Source organism: Polistes dominula, unplaced genomic scaffold, assembly GCF_049000335.1.
Source record: "Polistes dominula isolate Pdom_NZ unplaced genomic scaffold, Pdom_raw_medaka contig_15, whole genome shotgun sequence".
NCBI lineage: Eukaryota > Metazoa > Arthropoda > Insecta > Hymenoptera > Vespidae > Polistes > Polistes dominula.
The window spans coordinates 200618-222024 of NW_028300915.1; the positions used below are offsets into that span (position 1 = coordinate 200618).

At 42.7% G+C, this 21407-nt stretch overlaps 1 protein-coding gene across 7 annotated transcripts in view; it reads left to right on the forward strand.

Moving 5' to 3' along the window:
• LOC107070181 (uncharacterized) overlaps positions 1–21407 on the forward strand; it is a 32740-nt gene that overhangs the window by 2879 nt on the left and 8454 nt on the right. The window lies entirely within an intron of this gene.

The window sequence follows — 21407 nt, forward strand, 5'->3', positions numbered from 1 at the left end:
CCCGATATCTGGCGCGTTGGTTGCTTGGCGCAAAAACAAGTGGGAAATTGACTTTGATTATTCGTTATCGACGCTATCGATAGTTATAGTTGTGATTCGTCGTAAGGTGACGACGAGAGGAAAGAACCCTCTAAGAGAGAGAGACACGCTCGCACACACCGAACGCCGACGATCTGGTTAGGTCGCTCAAAGCTTTGGCGCTCTGCTTTGGGGCTCTGCTTTGGGGCTCTGCTTTGGGGCTCTGCTTTGGCTCTCGACTGCATTACGCGTTTCCAAGGCGAAACGACGGACACCCACCCACCACACCCTTCTGCGGGCGTCTTCTACTCCTCCATACTCCATATTTAACGAGGCGCGCCCGACACAATGGGCTTTATGCTAGCAATCAGTATTCTACTTCCGTGAGCAGACATTGAGACGCTGAGTATCGATCCGCTTCCTTCAATGTCAATAACCTGCTGGGCTCGCGTGTAGTCTAGCATACGTTTTGATATCGATCGTTGTTAGAACAGTACATCGACGATGTTCCATAATCGGAAATAGTTTCAACAGCGTATTTGGGTTAATAGAATAACGTTGCATCGGTAAACGTTCTCTCGCTATGCACTACCATGTAACGTAACGTAACGTAACGTAACGAAACGAAACGAAACGAAACGAAACCAAGGAATATCGGAAAAGGAAAATAATTGTATCGCTTCGTTTATGATTTCGTTGGCCTATGGCGAGTACACGCTTTAGCGCGAAATTCAATAAAGCACGCTTTGTCGAGTACGACGAGTCGTGGTGAAAATTTCAACGCTCTTCGTTATAGGTATAACCAGGGAAAATGGTCCGACGCACCGGTCGCGGAAAAATGCATCCAAATGCATCGAGAGAAAGCGAGGGAAAGAGAGAGTCAGTCGGAATTGAGCTCTGGCTTTTTCCCCTCTCTTTCTATTTGCTTTAGGAAAAACACAAAAGCACCGGAGCAAATAATCTCTCGCGCAAATACCCTTGAAAGCTCGTACGCGAGATGGACGGTCACAGCTATTGTTTTATTTCTTTTCCTTGTTTTTTTTCTTGAATTCTTTACAGTCGACAAATTGACGTTATATCAAGCGCACCTTTCCTCTCGACGTCGTTATTGATGTATTGTTATATTCTATTATCAAATACACTTAACTCTTTTTGATTTCCGGTAGAACATGGTAGTCGATCAATCGGATGAGAGGACGCGTCGAAACGTCGTGAATAAAATTGCGTCTCTCTCTCTCTGCTCGCAAAATTTCCCTAATAACGAAGAACCTTGAAATAGGTTGGCATTTTAAGGGGGTCTGTCTACACTATTTGCTCGCTCGCTCGCTCGCTCGCTCTCTCTCTCTTTCTTTCGAGCACAGAGGAAAGTCCTATTGCTTCCTCTCGGTTGAGAAAATTCTATCCCTTTTAGAAAGGAAATTCAGTGTTCCAAAGTAGTCCAGTCACGAAACTCGCCTTTCCATGGATAGTTGACTCTCAACATTCCCTTTCTACTAACCCTTCTCTTCTCTCGCGTTCGATCAGTTCGTCAACTCTTCTCGTTTTGTCTGAAACTTGATGGAAACTTCATTTGTTGTTTCACTTAAAGGCTGTTCTGGCACAAAGACACTTGGAATCGTTTATTTCTGCTGGCGTTAATTTAACTCTCGCGCTTTTTGACTTGGAGGGGAGTGATGCGTAATGCGTGCGTTCGTGTGCGTGCGTTCGTGTGCGTGCGTTCGTGTGCGTGCGTGCTGCTTATGTCATCGAGGCCAAAGGCAAGCATGCTCACGCGTTCAAGCTCGTTAGCATGAACTAGGGAGGAAGACAAATTCTTCAAGCGAAACTAACGAATTTCAATCTTTTTCTTTGTGTCATTGTAATCTATTACACGGTAACGTGTTCACTATTTTCCTTCTTCTTTCTATTCAATTAAAATCTAATTCGATTATTCAAAGTTTCGATTAAATCGTCGTTGCAGTCATGAATTCGAATCTAAACGAAATTATTTGGAAGTACTGTTCGCTTATCTCTGCGTTCAATCTTCCCTAAGGAGATCACCCTCGTGCATGTAATTTTTGATTTTTCTCGAGGTGAATAGAATGTCGGTCTGTTTTATAAAAATAATTTACGCTTCGTTAGAGATTCAGCATGGTAGAAACGGTCGTTTAGAAATCAGCGTGCATCGCGATGAAGATCGAGAGAAAGATCGCGGGAGCGTAATAAAAGTAATGGACTGAATTCAGCGATCTCGGAAGAAAATCGTAGATCTCAGTGGAGTCTCCAGAGAAAAAAAAACACACACGAGGTAGAGATACGCACTCTTGATTAGAGTCGTGAATAATTTTCACGCGGAGCGAAAGCAGCCGTCAGCGTTTTCAACTTTTTTTTCTTTTTATTCAAGTCTGGGATGCGTAATAATAATAATAGTAATAATAATAATAACAATAATTATCGAGATTGAGAAGATTGTAGGCGGAGATTTGTATCTCTAATCGTGAGATTGATGGAAACTCTACGACGGTGCTTGCGTCTTGTGTTGAGTTGTTTCCATGCACGCAAATCGAACGACAAGAAAAAAAAAGAACACGATAAAAGCGGAAACTTTCGTTGAAGGGTGATGAAATTCAATAGAGGGGGAAGTTAACTCATAAATTATGGAATAAAGAAAGAATGAGAGAAAGGCTATGAAGAATCCTTCTATCTATGAATGCTCCTCGTTATATCGAACGTTATCTGTTGTGTTAATTCAAAGTCTTCGACTGAGTCACGAGAATAATGTCCTTATCTTTGAGCTTACATCTTCTTGGCGAAATTTCATTTAGGTAAGGTTTGTTCTCGTCGATGATATCATCGTTGGAAGAAACGTTGGCGCGAGTTTGCATAATAATCTCGTTAAACGATGACGAAACGTACGGATTCTTTTGTTCAAATTTCGAGCCACCGATCGCATTTAGCTTCTTAACGAAAATTTCATAATGGGGTGGCGCTCGTCATGTACTATCGAGCGACGTACACGCAAAGGAGAAAGTACCGAGAGCATTTGCTCGATGTTCAAACGTAAAGTGCACTAAATAGAAAAGGAGAGAGAGAGAGAGAGAGAGAGAGAGAGAGATGGGTGGGTGAGTGAGGAAAGTATCGATTTGCAGCATCTGCGACATCCTCGTTCAGCAGAGGGCTCGAGAATTATTCAGTTCACGAGTGTGCACGTCGTTACAGGGTGGCGCTTTATTTCGAGCCTCGTTCTCAAACCCAAACTACTCTTTAGCAGTAGCAGCAGCAGCAGCAGAAACCTTTTGTGTAAGAAATCGAGCGGGCTGGATTTACCCGCGCTAAAATTCACGATATTTGTAGGTTACGTAATAACGAGAAAATGCCTATGCTAGTAGAGATTTGCAAGAGATCTAGGAAAAAATTCAAAAGCATTGGTCAATCAACCGTTGGTCAGCATCTTATTGTTCTTCCAAGATCGGGGTCATCTTGGTATATGTTTAAAAATATTAACGAGTTTTTCAATTTCTACCCAAAAGCGCCTACTACGCGATTCTGACTAACCATAAGTAATCGAAGTGGGAGAGAGAGAGAGAGAGAGAGAGAAGGCCTTCGGTAAGTTGTTACGGCATTCTTCTCGGAAGTACCTTCCACATGATAGAACGGATGAATGAGTAATGCATCGTCATGAATTAAACATTGGGCCATGTGTGTGTGCGCGCGCGCCCGCGTGCTCGTGTATGCATGTATTATAAAGTTTATCGATAAAAAGTTAGCGAGCGAGCGTGATAAGAGACAATCGTAGAAAATATTATCGTAAAGGAGAAGTAAAGGCAGGAATTTCGTTCGGTTTCGTTGTCGTCGTCGTCGTTGTCATCGTCAGGAAGTCGATTTAGAACGAACGTAGGCGACGGCCAGGATACCGATATCATTTTCATTGGCCCAAAAGCAAAGAGTCAAGAGGAAACTAGCGATAATCGTTTTGGAAGGAGCTGTCGAGTTCGATACGAAGTTCGTGTTTCGACTTGGGGGGAGCCGCCGTTATATTCCGGATATATATAGCACACCATTTGAAGTTTTATCGCTCTTGAGGGAGACCTATGAAAAAGTACTCGGCACAACGCGCCCGCCTGTGAATTACAGAAACGTCTTCTTCTCGTAGGATCGTTATGTCAAATAATCTTGTAGCAAAGTATTCATTAGATATTTAATCCATTGGGAAGAGCGTGCTTAATTTTTCACTTGACAAAAGATATGATCGAAAACAATTTATCCGCGTACTTATTAAAGTTTCGCGTCACGCACGCAACGGGGATCGCGCACGGAGGATATCCTGTTAAGTAATTTCATCGGTCAAGAAAAGCGAATAAGCAATTATTAAGACGTACCTATAGATTGTGGGCCCTCCTTGTTGAAAAGCTTGTAAATGCGAGCAGAGAGACGAGAGAGAGAGAGAGAGAGAGAGAGAGAGAGAGTCTGTCTGCAATCTCACTTATTATTCATTTAGATATTTACTATTCATAGGAGAACACGCTAGGTCGTATTTAAATCGTTCTCATCAGAAATGTCGTAATCTTTGGAATACAATGCGTCGAACTAGAGGGCCATTATAATCGTGGGGTATCGTACCGGATGTCTCCAACTCGCGGCGAGCGCGCGCCATGTGTGCGCAATATGCGTTCGTAGATGATGACGACGACGACGACGACGGGTAGGGGCATTTTTTCGTACTCGCGCGCTCGACAGGAGGAGCGCACATATTCGAAGAAAAATTCGCATCGATTTATTATATCGTCGCGAGATCTTGGAATATGCATCTCTAGATAGGATTTTCAATGCAGATTTAATACGGCACTCGCGCCATTTTCCACGCGTAAAGCTGGCGCATAATGGAGAGAGAGAGTGTTTCCGATCGATCGGAGGATGGAAAGAAAGCGCGCTCGACACCGTATGCGAACAATGTGTGCGCGAGTGTGTGTGCGCGCTTATATCGATTATCGATAGGAGCTCTCTCTCCTCTTAGTCCTTCCGACGCAAGTACAAACGTTGAAGGTCTTTCGACAATGAATAATTAAGCCGGCAATTAGAGGATCCAATTAAAATAATAAATCGGCTTAATTACCCAGCTACGACTTTAGGAGCGATTTGTACTATTTACTTTGCCGGTGACGTGCGTACCTACCTACTACACCACGAACCTACTTTGCCACGTTGTACTACCTCTCTTCCCTATGGAATCTCTCTTTCTCTCTATGATCCTAACTTCGATTCGGCGTAAAGACGAGCGCTCAATAAAAAAACATCGTCTAATTGCCACTTCAATTTCGCGCAAGCCCTTCTATTTTGCCCAGACTGCAATTATCGAGCAAGTTCGTTTGCGCGGAGAGAACTGTTACTATGCTATAACTGTTACTACTATACTTTCTACCTTTTTCTCTCCCCTTTTTTTAATAACAATTTCGAGACAAAATATTGCAGAAAGAAAGAAGGAGTCATTCGTTCCATTACTCGGAACGATTTGTCGCATCATTGATCGCGATACGTAGACGCTTTTTTTATTCACAGTCTTTTATCTTCGTCGTCTAGAGTCTAGACGTTTGATAATAGTGTTTCTGTACAAAAATAAAGGGAGAGAGAAAGAGACAAAGAAAGAGAGAACCCTGTGTGTGCCCCTAGAACCAACATCCGAAATCCCTCGGGCGTTTTACGGCGGCGTCGTCGTCGTCGTCGTCGCCGTCGCATTGAAAACTCGCTGCCGAGAATCATACGATCTAAGAATGAATGTCTTTGCGACTTTAACACCGTCCTAGCTTTCGTGTTTTTCAACGTAAATCATTTGGTGGTTGCAACCTCCTTCGAAAATTACAAATCCTAGCTAATAATCCTACGTGATTCATCCTCAGTGTACCGTGCTGTACCGTGTCCATCTCTTGACAAGAAGAAGATCCCTACGCATACTTAGACGGTATTACAGCGGTATTATTTCCAACGTGACCAAGCCTCTTTGAGTCGTTAAGGTATCACGTACTTTAGCCTTGGAAAAATGGTACGCGGTGTGCTCTGCATTATGGAACTACTACTACTACTACTACTACTACTACTACTACTCTCTTCCCTTCTCTTTTATCTCGCAAATGACCATTCCTAAAACAGTCTTGGTTATTCGCGCAAAACCATTTATAGAAAATTGCAGTCAATTTCTAAGATTGTATTAGATAAATAATTGGAAACAAGTAGCAAATAGATATGTACTCTAATTGAAATGAAATATACGCCATCCAAGTTGTACGTTTAGGTTCGAATGAAGTACGTCTAGGTAAGATTCTTTTTTACGATCTCTCTTCCGTCTGGTGGGCAGGAGAAGTCGAACGTGACGAGTTCTTTTCTTCTTCGACAGTAAGTTCACGTAGCACATTTAAGACCTGCTCTCTTCTCTGTGATATCAACGAATTCGCTGCCACAACACGCTCCTCTTCTCGGAACGTCGAAATTTCGATTTGGCAAGGTAATAAAGAAGCTTGCCGACCTCCTAACGAAATTTGTCTTTTACTCCGAAGAAAAAAGAAGAAAAAGGAAGTGGAAAGGTCGCGGGAGCTATCCAATACCGAAATAACTCCTCGGGAATTCTCCCACGGCCAAAGTCGTATTTTAACTTTATCTTTTGCCTCGAAATAACATTCCTCGCAATTCCCTCTAATATCAAATAACAAAGTTGCGTCTTCGGCACATTTCCGAATTATTTGGAATTATCATGGATGGATTTTTGTTCGTCTTTTGCTTGGTTCAGTGATCCTCGTCGTCGTCGTCGTTGTCGTCGTCGTTGTCGTCGTCGAGAACAATCGGCGGAACTCGTTAAAGGCCCTTGCGTCGACGTGCACGTACGCTTATAACGTAGGCCGTTCCGCATAATGACCGTGTTCGTCGGGCCCTTCCCGTCGCTCTCGGCTTGTAAAACGTCTTGCGGTTGCCTTGTCATATTAACCCTTTCGATACGTTATTATCACTCGCAAATATGCGTACTTAGTATTCTCCAACGTTATTTTTCAATCGCTTTTAGAAATAAGCTATCTCTGTATCGGAAGTAACGATATACGAACGAGGAGGTATTCAAAGAAGCTCCCGGATAAAAGGTCACGTCCATTCGACATCTGTTTCCGGGATGTCGTATTGCTTTGTACTACTACTCGTGCTCTATAGGAAAACCGTTCAATCGATTCCAACTATTTTTCCCTAACATAAGACAATATTCTTCCTAACTTGTAATAGACTCGTCAATGATGTGTCCTCCGACCGTATAAATATTAAAGTAGCAAAGTTTAGCCGATTGGAAAGATTAATGTATGTCCTCCCTTTTTGCCCGTCGTTGAACACGTCGTGCGACGTTCGAATTCGAATGATTAATGTCTTTGGGAAATACGTTCATTTACGTAGCAACGATAAAAGCGTTGTAATTATTTTATATCTATGGGTCCATTAACGGACTAACATAAGTCTGATTGGAATATCGATCGACGAGTCGGACGACTGATTAAAGTCATCCCTAATCCAAAAGAACGCGAATGGCAATGAGTTTAGCATCGACCGACCGACCGACCACTCGAATTTAATCTTGAAACAGGAGTAGGAGAATTTTTCTCTCTCGTTAATTAATGCTTCTTAGGGCGGCGCGTGTAACAGTAGTGTTGTTGGCAGACCCCGTCGGAAGAGCTTTGTTTCGCGTAGGTTTGCACGCCCGCTGACAATGGCGCTCGACTACAATACAAGTTCGCTTTGTTGTTTCTATTTCTACTAGGTGAACCCTACTTCGATCCATCTTTTTCTCTTTCACTTCTTTCTCCTTCTTTCTTTACGTCTCAGCTTTCATTTTGCTCTATTTCCGTTCCGTTCTCCTCCCTTCTCTTCTTACTTATTTTCCAATCGTTGGAACGCAACTCGCTACTTCCTACGCCGTTCCTACGCTACTCGAATAATTTTGTTTTTGCTAACGCTTCTACTACCCCAAAGGAAAAATCTTATCCCGCATCTGGGTAGGCATAAAATGCCTCGTCCAGTTTTTACCCTTTGCCCTTATCTCGTGTTCTACCCTCCAAATTTTCAGTACCAAAGAACGCTTGGCAAAAGCACTCAGAGCAGACAGGGCTCTTCGCCATTTGAGGACTTTGATTTTTTTCTTTTCAATTTCTACCAGCCAAGGACCCTCCAAGGGTTTTACTAATGTGCCTAAAGTGTGACAAAGTACGAGATACCTTCGGTTAGAAAAGTTTATTACAATCGAAGACGATTTTGTGAATGATATTTGCTCGAATTGTTGATCGCAAAGCAGTTGGAATTACAGTGGTGCCGAGTTGGGATACCGTTTTTACGAGATTAACGTTTACCCTTTAATCAAGATAATTAAGGTTGGACTCTTTTCTACGAGTTTAGGGTTACAAGTAATTATCGGGGTTGGTCGTTCCTTATGTTTCGTATTAGGATTGCTCGGAGAGCGCAATTAGGGGTGAAGGTTACGTTACTTTTCCGACTTTCCTTGGTCACGAAACTTCCTTTATAGAAAACTTTCTAACCAACTAAACGACAAGATGGTCAATTAAGCTTCCAAACCAAATGAATATACTTTCCTAACGAAACTTTTCATCGAAAAAGAAATTGATCGAGTAACGGCGCCAATGCAATCCGCTTAACTCTGACGATTTCGATCGAGGGCTTATGCAAAATCGCGTTATGCGTCTGCATCGAGCTATGGAGGAGTTTAATAACGCGTTTCCCTGTTTTCGTTCTGAAAACGTCCGCTCTTTGGTTCTAATTCGACACCTTTTCCAATCTTGCGAGGCATTTTTTTTCTCAACGTCTGTTGGTAAAAATGGTGTCACGATTTCGCCAAGTAAATTGAAATCTCTCGGAAAGGTGACTACCGTCGTTGTTGTCGGCAGTGCAAACGAAGGCTCGTTCGCACGATATCATCAAGTATAAAGCCTCGTGAGATCTCCTTTTCATCCGGTCGAACAACGGAACAAAAGAAAAAAGAAACTCGGGCAACGACTAACGAGGACACACGCCACTTATTTGATTTAACGCCTACCACGTGAATTCGAATCGATGATTAAAAAAAAAAAAAAGGGGGAAAAAAAAGAAAGAAGAAAGAAGGATTGAACGTATTTGTTCTCATAGAAGAGTCAACACCGAAAGATTATTTTATATTCGATCGTGGGGCCAATGCCTTTCGGTTCGTATTTTTCATCGTGAAAGGATGCTATTGAGTCTTCGATAAATGGAACAATATTATCTTGTTTATTCGTTTTAACGCAAGAAAAGAAAACGGCCACATCTGAAAGTATATAGGAGTTTCGAGGGCACTCCTTATCGTCCGTCCCACGTGAACAATATTGCAAGCTTGAAAAATGAAAAAGAGAGAACAGAAACATCATCCAATCCACGGCCAATATCTGGCATCGACGAAAACTCGTGGAATTTTCTTTGCTTCGTACTCGAGCTCGATCGAAATTGCGCGCACCACTTTTATTCGATATAATGAAAAGCGATTAAATAACGAGGAGAACTACCTTCGTTAGGTTTTCCGAGGGATGGCCGGATGGATGGACGGACGGTTATTCTTTGAACAGCGTGAAAAAAAAAAGAAGAGAAAAGGCTAGAGCGTGTCCAAACGCTCGCAAGACTTCTCGTCGGCTTTCAAGAGTGGGTAATTGCTTTTAAAATTTCAACCAAGTGGCTTCCTACCGCGAAGAAAAATTCATTTCAACGTTGGTAGCACTCTAAGAGCCGCGTTATAATGTCTCGCGCTCTTATTAGACGCTTTTAATGTTTCGCACCTGCTATAATTCACGACTCTATTTATTTCTATCGAGCCTCCCTCCCTCCTTTCGTTCGTTCGTTCGTTCGTTCGTTCGTTCGTTCGATTTATCGTTTTGTTGGTCGAATTATTTCGATGCACGATCGTGTACGCTAGGTGGTGATATGCTAAACATCAATATATATTCAAATTTTGGCGAATAAAGGATAGGGTAAAAGGTTCATAGCAACGCAAAAAGATACCGCAGCTTTAATAAGATAGCCTCGACCTTTCCACCCCCCCCACCCACCCCACCCCCAAAAGAAAACTATCTCTGCAAAGTACGCATGGGGTCCCGTGTGTATACAACTTTCTTGTTTTCTCTCTTTCTTTCGATAACTCGGCAAATGTCTACAAAAAGTCAACGATAGAAGTAAAAGTTTAGCGAGGTGTGAGAAAAAGCGAAACGAACGGCCCGGAAAGAGAGAAATACGGCGAATGCGAAGCAAAAAGATCGAAAAACGCTTAACGACCTAGTTTTCTCTTCTCTCACCGTTGAAGATTCTCATCTGGAAGCTCGCTTTACGATCGTTACATCTTCGTGTAGGAAATAGGAAGCGATCTGTTTTTAGACCAAGGATACGGGAGTAAGAGAGCGTCATTTTTCGAATGATTTTATTAAAAGATTGTTGGAGATTATTTGTAGACGCGCTTTCGCAAAAAGAGGAGGACTGTGACTATACCTACGACTAAGAAGATCGAACGGATAAGAAAAAAAGGAAGCCGTTCCATCCAGTTAGCAACAAAATTCGTCGTCGAGTTGGTGTAGAGTTAGCCAAGTGCAGCACCAACACACAACCACTAAGGTGAAAGAGAGAAAACACAAAGTCGAGCTTTTCAGATTTTCCGCTCCCGTACTCCTTTCCAGCAGGCAGCCAGCCAGCCAGCCAGCCAGCCAACCAGCCAGCCAGTTTTTAGTGCTCTTTTCTTCGTCGCGACGACAGTCATCGCGTGTGCCATTCGTTGCAACCCGTCACCACCAGCATCGCGCACCGTAGCCGCGTTGCCTTTCACAAAATTACATTTTAATTCGAAACCGGACGACCTCGTAATCCAACCGGACGACTCTCTCGCATCTCCCCCGATTGGACTTGCTGGTCGAACTTCCGAAAGACTAAATTTCCCTCCTTTTGTCTATTCGCATGTTTTTTGTCAATGTTTTTCTCGACTCGTCACGAAGGAAAAATATAAAATATAATAATTCTAGCGGATCCCGGATGGCCTCTTATCTGCTGCTCCATCCGTTACAGTCGGAGGATGTAACTACTTATCGCGCTGGACGTCATATCGTAAATCACGTGCGTTCCTTTCTGCGTGCATTTCTGCGTGCGTAGTGCGTTAGAGCTAACGAACTGCCTTTGTTTCTCCAAAAAAAAAAACATTTCGCTTTTTCTAAACACTTGCTTGCAACTTGTTAAATTGTTTCGATAAGAGGACCGTTAATTTGTCGTAAGTTATTGTTAGTCGCGCGATCTCTGACCATTTACGGTTACGCGAACGTGGACGTTTAAATGCCATTGGGGAAACCGGTTCGAAAGACGTACGTCCGTGTGTTTGCCTTCATAGAGTTCCTTCGCCAAGCAAGCGAATAGGCGCGCCGCAACACGCCGCAACGCGCCGCACCACACCATGCCGATCTTACAAAGGTGACACGTATTAATTGCATTAATCTCGTCTAGATGATTAACGCGAGGAAACGACCGATTCCAAGCACGAACCCGATATTCCTCGATGGAAACGTGCCACCGCTGGGACGAGACATATTTGGCACGTCCTGTATTGTCGTTGGACAGTCTTTGATTAATCTTTGATTAGTTACTTCCTGTCCTGTCTAGCATCTTAATACGCCACAGCCCTCCTACAATTGTTCTGCTTTGATTTTCACCAACTCCTTTAATCTCTTTATTAAGTTCCTAACTTTACAATTGCATCTTTCAAAGTATCCAAGCTATCTTAGGCTCTACACCGAGCTATTCAATTCCGATCGGATTCCTAAACGCCATCTCTCGCGATTTAACCACGTGGAAAAAAGGATTAAAGGCGAGACGATCGGACTCGCATTATAGGAATGTGTACAAGGGCTGTGGGTGGAATGAAATTAAAATTACTAAGAGTACGCTTTTAAAGTTACCTGCAAAAAAAAATAAACGAGAGAGAGAGAGAGAGAGAGAGAGAGAGACTATAGTAATTTTCTTCTAGCCTTTTTCCTACCACAATTAAATCTCGTCGGGTACTCTCGCGAAATTGAAACGGAACGTGCGCATATAGGTACGTTCGTGTACAAACATATGTAGAGATATGTAGCGGCGCGTGAATGAACGCCATGAAACGGATTCCATAAGAGCGTCGTATTTCACGGTATACGCGACAAAGTATAAAACATGTCGCGTGTCATTTGTCGCAGAATCGCACATAAATACCACGAGTCCTAGTATAGTCAATATTTTGCAGAACTCTTACGTTCAACTTTATAGCTATGGGTTTTTTCGTTCGTGTTGGAAATTGGAACGGTGTATGTACCCCCCACCTGTCGTCGAGCGAAAACGACGCGTTGTTTTACGAATGCGCTTTTCTTATCAAATGCATCGATTACGAAATTAAGTAAATGTGAGGGATTCGTATTTGCATAGAATTCAACACGACTCTTGTGAATAAAATAAGAGCTGCTTGCGTTTGTTTGAAATACAGACATAATTTCTATTCACATTTTGTATATATGAATAGAAAAAGTTGAAGGTAACGTTGCATCGAAGAGAAGAGAAGAGGAGAGAAGAGAAAGAAAAGAAAAGGCTTCGCTTTTCATAGCAATATTATAATACGCGAACGTTTGGAGAAGCAAGTAGCTACTTTGTCTCGCGTTATGCCAGACGGAAGGTCAGCGCGCACAGGGTTGCGAAAAAAGAAACTCTTCTTCTTTCGATTTGTCCCTACGTTGCTCTTGGATATGCGCACGCGCACGCGCACGGAAAGTACATGCATATGCATTCATAGAGTCGCGAGTGCACCGACACCGAGAGCTGGATTAAAATGAAAGAAGAGGGTAAATTGAAGAAGTCTCGAGGGGATGCACCGAGAGTGGGAAAAGCACCCTGCGGCTTCCTTCGCGTTTCTCCTATCCGTCCGTGACAGCTTCGGGGTCTTGGGGGATTTTTCTGACAAATATCCTTTTTTTCTTTTTTTTTTTTGTATCTTCCTTTCGTGCCCTCCCACGATCTAAGTTAGACGTTCGATTTTCTTTCGTCTTATGCGAATAACTACACATACGTGTATTTATATGTACACCGCATGGTCCACTTTCGGTCGATCCGAACACCGGTTCCCACGAATTTGGCTCTTTTCCAACATAATTGTTACGTCGGAAACGAGTTTCTCGTTCGGTTGATACGTTTAATTACACGTAAACCCATTTCCATTATATTCTCTCTCTCTTATGGAAGAAATCTTCTATGCAATGAAAAGGGGATCGTAGACCTACATTCGAATAAGAAACGAGATAACACATTCTTTGGGGAAAATAACTATTAAATGGACTTGTTTTTCCTATTTGCACAACGTCGATTGGTAGACGAGTCAATCCAACCTGGAAAGATGGGAATAAAGCGTCGTTTGCCTTTTATTTGTTGAATATAAATGTAGAATAATTTGTGGTAGTTTCGGGTCGACTAGCTGTTAGAAGTCCAGGCATTCCGTGTGCCGTTCGAGAAGCTCGTAAATAACATTTCCCACATTCTGCGCGTCCAGCAAGTTAATGCGACCCCTACCTTCTCTTTCTCTCTTGCTATAGCACTAACCTCCAAACTAACTAACTTAATTAGGCTGGCACCGACCGGCCACTTAACTCCATCAGCGCAGCGCCGTTGATCCGCGCATACTGCGAGTTACCCGAGGCAACGCTTCTCTCATTGTTTGTACAACGTCGCTCCTTTCGTTTTATCACAAAAAAGCCCTCCAGCAAAGGGTATTTTATAGTCGCAAAAAAAGAAGAAAAAAACCTAGCTCTCTTCGAAAAAGGAGTGCACTTAAACGTTTTCACCTGTAAATATATCAAAATTGTTAGAACATTTTTGCATTAAAGCAAAGGTTTCTATTGAATTGCGGCGACTGGATGTACTGATCATTTCGAACTTTCTACAGTTCTCAATAAAGGGTCTAGGAATCGCTTTATTCGCAGAGCCGATAGGGTTGTGAGTATACTTGTATGAAAGTTCACGCGCTGCCATAAAGTTTGAGATGGTACGAGGGGTTCGCGCCGATCCGTCGTCGTCGTCGTCGTCGACGTCGCCAGAGCGGCGGGGGATGGAAATCGATGCAACCCTGACGTAATCCTAAAGCGTACGTACGAAAGGGGGAGAGATACAAAAGCGTAACGTGGGAACGGAAGCACATAAAAGAAAGTTGCTTCAAATTTTCTTTTTGTTTTGACGTTGCAACGAATTCTTAAGCCTTTTACCGGCCACCTAGATCAGACTATTTATTTGCACTATAAGAAGCTGTAAGAAAAAAAACGATGGTATTGTAGAGTAAAACGCGAACCACAGCGTTGTTGCTTTATACTGCTTAGCTATTTGGAGAACACGAAGTAGTCCCAGTGCTGTGTCAGGGTTGAATGGACGACGTCGTATACGAAAAGAGACGACAATACAACGACGATAACGGCAACGGCAACAGCAACGGCAACAGCAACGGCAACAGCAACGACAACGGGCATGGCTCTTTTCGACGAAAACGCAACGCTCCGAGCTCGTAAAAGCTCCAGAAGCTTTTGAAAGGCCGCGTTTAAAACGCCCCAAGACGTAGCCGTATATTTCCCTCTATATACGAGCTCTCTGCGTTTGATACTTTGTTCATGAAAACCACGAGAGATGTATTTTTCCTTATTTTCTAAAAAAACTCGAAGAAAAACCATGATATCCAAAGGGATCAAGCATGATTATTTAATGAATCAAATCGAACTAAAATCTCAACTCAAATCGACACTAGTTTAATCGAAGAGTTTTTCAAGTCCGATTGGACGAAGGATAATTTATGAAGTACCGACCTACCGACCGGGAAGGTAATGCATCACTCGCTACCGTTAGCGCTGCTAGATAATCCATCAAGGCTCGAGATAAAAAAAAAATACCTTGGGACATTTTTATTATCTCGCTCGGGTCACGCGATCGACGTCCTGTCTGACTCAGCTAACTTTGTCGTGCTATAACCCTAACCCTATATATAGCTATGTGTGTATATATACTAGTATTTTCGATCGGTCAAAGAGATTCGGCTTTTTCTTATTAATGAATAGGCGCGAGATTAGAAGCGTGCTTAGTAGCACGAAGCAAAGAATGAGGGAAAAGCCATTGTCCTGCGAGAGAAAGAAATTCATATATTCTTTCATAGATCGATTCAATTGCCTTTTGCCTTTTACCTTTTGCCTTGGAAGCAATAAAAGTCGTAAAAAGAAAGACCGAACGAGTTCTCGAATTTGCTAAGTCGAAATCGGGGGTGCGGAAGAAATGCGTCTAACAAACTCTAAGGGAATTTTGCCGAGGACGTGCTCGCTGCCGCCACCAAAGAGCAAAGAACGTATTTGCTCGTGGCTTATTCCTTCTTTCCCACATTCACCGCATTCACCGTCGGTAAATACCAACTCTCGGCGCCGAAAAACAGCGGTTGGTTGGTTGGTGGTGGTAGTGGTGGTGGTGGTTGCTAGTGGTAGGACCTTTTTCGATCCGTAAGGCAATCTAATAAACGTAAGGAAATTTGAAAATCGTCGCTGAAGGTTTCATGCACCAATACTACCACCCCCATGCACCAACACCCTCGTTCCATTGAGGATATTCGCGTGCTACCACCGCTACGATTCGTTTCTTTGTTCCCCGGTGTCTGGGCCGACAGCGAGTATCAAAGTCTCCGTATCTAATAATAAACGAACGGCATTGTTAGAAAATGGGTCGAGTAAGTTTGCGCTGGTGTGCGATACGATGTCATCCCACACGTAGTAGACACGCGTCCACGTATGTATCGCTACTCTTTCCTTCTATCAATGATCGACGTTTATACGTCTCTATTCAATACAATGAAAGATTGCATAAAGTCTTACTTTTTCTTTTATTCTTTTTCTCTAACATTTTTCTTTCAACGGGACACACAAATGTAGATTGTCGAGAAGAGGAAGGACAAACGACCAAGAGGAAAAAGAAAAGCGGGCCAAACTATGTGTGTTTACGTTTCGTGACTCGAGGACAGTTCTCGTGCAACGTGCTAAGGTGACGATGCATTTACGATTCATTGCAGCTGGCCCTGTTGTTCGTTCAACAACATTTGCAAATAAGTTTTCTCTTTTCTTTTTCTTGTTCTTTTTTTTCTCACTTGAACATTGAATTTGTTCTCATCAAAGCGACGTCTTTATGGATCCTTGGTAAAGCTTGGTACCGAAAATTGATCGTACCGCTTCCTCGAGACGCGGTGGTTTTGCGGTTCGTCACACCTGGTTGGTATGTATGTATGTCGTATGCCTGCTTGGCTCGATTTTTCTTCAACGCCGTGAATACGAAAATTTATTACTCGAGTTTCTCGAGACAGTCGGATAGGTGGATTTGCACGAAACTGCCTGCAAAGGTAAGTTTTCTCATTTAACAAAGGTAGAGAGTGAGTAAACTGCAGCTGCTACTTCCCTAATTTATGCGCTACGTACACGCGGCGGAACGTGTACAGAAACGTGTACAGAGGTCACGGTTTAGGTCAGCCCTTTTTATCACCCATTGGTACAATTTTGTAGATTGATCAAGAAGAGAATCCTCTCCGAAGGCAATTAAACCCGAGCGTGTTACCGTTGGTTAATTCAAGTCGAGATACGCTTGGGAAAAGGTACAAGGAGAAGAAGGGTGCCACTCGAAAAAGGAAATCAACTCGTGATAAAGGGTGGACCGCGAACAATACCGTTACTCGATAAAATTGCTTCGACCCTCGATCTTCCATTTGGAAAAGAGGAAATTAACCGGACGGCGTTGGCACGCCGTTGGCACGCCGTTGGCACGGAGTTGGTAGTGCGTTGGCATATCGACAATGAGCTGTGGCCACTTCTTATTTTTCTTTAGAAAGGTCTCGGAAAGCTCGCGATAACGACTGCTCAACAATATTTCTACGATATGTATGAAATGACGAATGATGCTCGACCTTGCACCTAATCTCCAAGAAATTATTTTTATCTGTCGTACATGCACAACTTGGCTACGTGCTTCTTTAACAGCTGTAGAATTATAACCGAGCGTGATACTAATTTCTACAGGCATCTCCCCGAGTTAATGGCGGTCGCTATATTTACTGCCTTTTACTCGGATCGATGCTTCAATAGACCGAGCATCTGCTAAAAATCTATCTTTCCGATATTGTTTAACTACAAAGTATCATTGTTGAAAGTTTGAAAAGAAGTTGGTCAGTTTGAATGAAAGGATGAAAAGGGAAATCGAGAATGGAGAGGGGAGCATTTTTCCTGGCACAGCTCTCTCTCTCTCTCAAGCCTTTCGTGCTTTGCGAATGCAACGTTTGTAATTCATGGCTCGTATTCCATTCCATTCCATTCCATTCTGGTAACGGAGTACGCAGACGCGCGCGCGCGTTGTTTACCCGCTTCGCGTTCAAGCGCAACAGAATGGGATGCTAATTTGAACGAACGTCAAAGTTAAATGCGAAAATGAGAGGCCTAGCGTGATGATCGTGCCGTCGTTGCCAACGCGAGAAAGACCATTTGAAAAATAAATATGTGCTAAATATATATTTGTTTAGACGAGCTAATTATTATCGTTGAAAGTTTGACGAAACTAGTCAGGGCTTTTAATAAAACACAGCGATAGGCACGTGAACGTGTCGACGATTTTTGTTCTTTCTTTCTTCGTAAAGAGAACGAGAAAAAGGAAGTGTCTCTCTTGGAAAAAAAAAAAAAAAACTGAGTCGGTCGAGTGGCCCCGGAGTACCTCGACGGCAGTTTTCTTAAGAGAGCAACCAGCAGCATGATGATGGTGGTGGTGGTGGTAGTGTTAGTCTCTTGTACTCTTTGGACGAAGTCAAAGCGGAGCGGATACATGGGCGTAAAGTTGCCAACGCAACCCGAATTATTTGACGGAGCTGGCAAAAGCTAAGCGAGTTTCTTGCGAATTTCTTTTTCTCTTAAGGGGGTAAATATTAATTACCGAAATACTGGCGGGGAAGATACTAATCTCCGTCTTAGGTAGCTGGTAAACGGAAGTCCGTCTTAAGTTAATATCGCGTGGAGCCTCGAGCGCTAGGCGAAATTGTGGAAAGTTACGGCTGAAGGTAGAGAATGATTAAACTCTTCTGGCAGGACCTTCCGTAAACGTAAGACTGGCGCGCGTCCTACGCCATAGACGAGTAGGCTGCGCAAAGATTATCACCCCCGACGAATCAATTAAACGGACCAGTTAACCGGCTAATTGCAGCCTGGATCGAGAAAACGAGGCAATCTTTCGAAAATGGTCCCCTCCCTTCCTCCACAAAAAGCTCCATGCAAATTCGCACGATATTCGAGAAGAAGTTTGAAAATGCGACTACCCATTGCATGCAGTCGTGTCGCGACGACGACCCATGCTCATCCATATCGGCAGAATTTGGAATGCAGTCAAGTGCAACGGCATCTAAATGTCTCCTAACGATCCTCTTCAATTCAAACTTTTCTCGTCTTGTGTTTCGTCATCTTTCGCGATCTTCAATGCGTTTTTCAAAGTCAACTTCTCATTTTACTAATGGCCTTCGTTCGGCAATGCGACAGAAAAATAGGAAAAGAAAGAAAGAAGTAAAGGTAGACCGTAGTAATCCGTGCCAAGGAGATTTGCATAGTCTCGGTTCGTAAAATTGACAAACCTACTGAAATTCTTTTTCTTTTCTTATTAATTCTAACATTTAGTTTTCTTTGGAGAAGATTTGCTTGCGAAGTCGCTATAAACCTTTTCCGACTCTCTTCTTGCCATCCTTTTCATAAACTTGTGAGCGAGCGAGCGAGCGAGCACGCCTCTCTTCCTTCGTTTCTCCTTCACGCTTCTTTCCCGTAGATACGGACGGGCAAAGTAATTTCCAAGTAAATCTTCGAACGAGTCGGGATAAGCCTTTGGGAAGCCAAAAGCGTAAATCCAAGTTAGATCCGATAGCCGGGTCGGGCAAGTCCTGCCGACCAAATTGCCACCAAGATGCAATTCGTTTTAGTACCGTAGGATATCACTTTTTATTCCATACCCTTTTACCCTTTTCAACTTGGACGTAGCTAAGAAAATCTTTTAATTGCGTCCAACTTGCATCTTTCTTACTTTAACCGTTAACTCTAATTTAATGGAAACGCGCGTAGAACAGCGCGTAGAACAGCGCGTACAACACCGCGCAGAACAGCGCGTACTATTCGAGCGTTAGTATAGGAGCGTTGGCCAAGGGCGTTAGCTCGGGAACTTGCCAAGCATTGCAAATAAAACGACCACTCTCTCGCTAATCGGCTGGCTATCTTAGAGATGCAGGAAATTAGCTACTCCGTGTATCGATTACGCTCGGGAACCTGATCAATTCGTATTATCGAATGTCTGGTAAATATTTGTAAGTGCATAAGATTGAACAATTTTCCCTTGGCATCTTTTCCACGAAGCTTCTTTAATAAAAATACTTTACACTTTTCGTCTCGCTGGAAAATGTTCGGTTTGAAAAAGTAGGATTGTCCCTCCTTGATATCCTTCCAAACGCGAGAACAAGATAAAAGAGGGAACTTTAATATTAAACCAATAAACTCTCTCGCAGGCTTGAATTCGTTTTCGTAAAATATATCTTTCATGAGCTGACACGCCGCGCCTCGTTCGCTAAAGAAAGAGAGAGAGAGAGAAAAAGAGAGTAGATTCTTCGAGTAGCAACTCTAGGTGTCTCTAGAGAATTACGATATTATGCGAAAGAAAGGTGAAGATAACGAGACGTTACAGGACTTTAAAGTTAAATCTACGAGGTTTCCTGTAAGATTGGACGATGTGGCTTAATATTCTTTTTCCATTTGTTTTCTAAAAGCAAAGGGAAAGAGATGGTAGACAAAGATTCGACTTTACGAAAGGAATGTATTATTTCACAAGAGTTTCATTGACTGAGTCAAACGAAATGAGTCACGCTTTTAGACGCTTTCGAGGTAATTAATTAATCGTGGCATTCCGCGTCTAAACGTCTCCTGTCTTTAAACCTTACCTCGGGTTGGGAACTTTACAAACTTAGGGAACGGACGTTGTGAAGCATCCTTGGAAAAACTGGACTCCCCTTATCTTGTGGCATTTATCTTTGTATAGGACAAACGAACACTGAGTCATCACTGAGCAAAGTAGGCCTCTTGCCATGACATTACGCGCGTATACTAGGAGAGAAAAAAAAAAGAAAAGTTAGTGGGCTCGAGTTCAATCGGTCGAACGTGGATTCTTTTCTTGCCAAATTTCGGGACCGCATTGCGGATGCACGCGGATGTACTTTGCCACTAGGACGGTCGTCGATTTCATTCAAAGGACAATTCTCAAACGTCTAATTAACTGGTGCATTCGATTAAGCTAAGAAATGAAATAAAATTAGACAATTTGACAAGATCGAGCAACCAAGGAGAATACTTGATATATATAATTGAGCATCTCTCGCGAAGCTATTGGAGTGTGTAGGATCGATCGAAACGCATCAAGATCGAATTCGCGTCACGAACACGTGTCCTGCAAAGATAATGGTCGAAACCTGCTCTCGTGACGCAATCTACCTACGCCAAGTGATCGTACGAGCGTAAATCGGTATTCAAGTTTCTCCCCTTTAGCGTCATATGCTATAATTATCTCTCGACAATATAGCTATATTTATTTAACAAATAATAAAATACTAAAGACAAAACTATCGGAAAATAAGGATCTCTTATCGAACGATCGCTCACGCACGTGTATGTGTGTGTGTGTGTGAGTGTGTGTGAGTGACCAATTAAGAAAAAAATTCTCCATTGAAAGTTGGCGTATCGAACATATACGGACAGCTGATCAATCGACTCGTTTAGAAGAAGGTCGTTGCTCAATCGCTTCAAATATGGCACGATAAGAACTTTGTATCAGCGCTAACGATAAAGTACGCTTTTCTTTTTGATTCTTTTCCCCGACATCAGCGGATATCTCTTAGTCTATCGTTAATTAACGTTGCTCGTACGTGCAACGTCTAGAAAAATTCTAGCAAATCGATTTCGTATCTATAACAAGGGCTTCTTCCTAAAAACCTTTCTAATTGTAAGTAACAATTAAATCGCAACGAAACAATGTACGAACCCCACCACGAACCCCACCTACCTACCTTTCTTCTATCTCTATCCTATCTATGTATCCTATCGATGTATCTCTCGAACGAACATCGTCGAATCTCCGCTTATCTTTCGACGTTTGACACGAATGTGAAACGTCAGTCGCATCTCCGATAACAACGGCCCTGTCAATAGGGAAAATTCATGGGAAATTCTGTGGACGTAGTTTCTGGGATAGAACAAAAGGTAAACGTTTATGTTCGTTAAAGATAATAACTATTTCGTATCTGTTGCCATATT